The sequence below is a fragment of the Fukomys damarensis genome, unplaced genomic scaffold, assembly GCF_012274545.1.
Source record: "Fukomys damarensis isolate Sample0158 unplaced genomic scaffold, DMR_v1.0_HiC HiC_scaffold_34, whole genome shotgun sequence".
Taxonomy (NCBI): domain Eukaryota; kingdom Metazoa; phylum Chordata; class Mammalia; order Rodentia; family Bathyergidae; genus Fukomys; species Fukomys damarensis.
In genome coordinates, this window is record NW_022900946.1 from 2433619 (window position 1) to 2434124 (window position 506).

The 506-nt window shown below is 72.5% G+C and overlaps 1 protein-coding gene across 1 annotated transcript in view; it reads left to right on the plus strand.

The window, feature by feature from the left end:
- Positions 1-198: 198 nt before the first annotated feature.
- The window catches only part of Nsmce1 (NSE1 homolog, SMC5-SMC6 complex component), a 69043-nt gene continuing 68735 nt past the window's right edge, over positions 199-506 (plus strand). Inside the window, exon 1 of the mRNA XM_010623490.3 lies at positions 199-288. The gene's annotated coding sequence lies outside the window, so the exon portion shown is untranslated. The remainder of the gene's footprint in view (positions 289-506) is intronic.

Sequence of the window (506 nt, forward strand, 5' to 3'; positions counted from 1 at the left end):
CCGAGCCGCCGGGGTTTTCCTGGGCGGACCCGCCCGCCCGCTTCCTGCTCCCCGCCCCTCATTTGCATGCGCCGCCCCATTCGCAGTCTCACCGCGGCCCTCTATTTGGACGCGACGCCCTCTCATTTGCATGCACCGCCCCCGCGCACCAGGCCACGCCCCGAAGAGCTCGGCCGGGCAGCCCCGCACTCACCCGGTCTAGAGTCCAGGGGCTTCAGGCGGCCTCCTGCCGAGGGGACCGGCAGCTGAGAGGCAGAGGAGGACACGGGGGCATTAGGAAGGAGCCAGGCAAGTGCGGAGGCCTAGGGCTCACCCCCCTCGGCACGCTGGAGCGGGTGCAGGAAGCAGGGGACCCCGAGGGAGGGCGGCTCCCTCGCGGGTGAAGGTGGGGCCCGGAGACCCCATGGGCCTGGGCCTTGGCTTGAGCTGAGCCCTGGGGAACGTAGGTGGGCTCCCGGGAGAGGCGCGTACTTGGGGCGCTCGCTGTGCCGGCCCTGCTGGGCGCC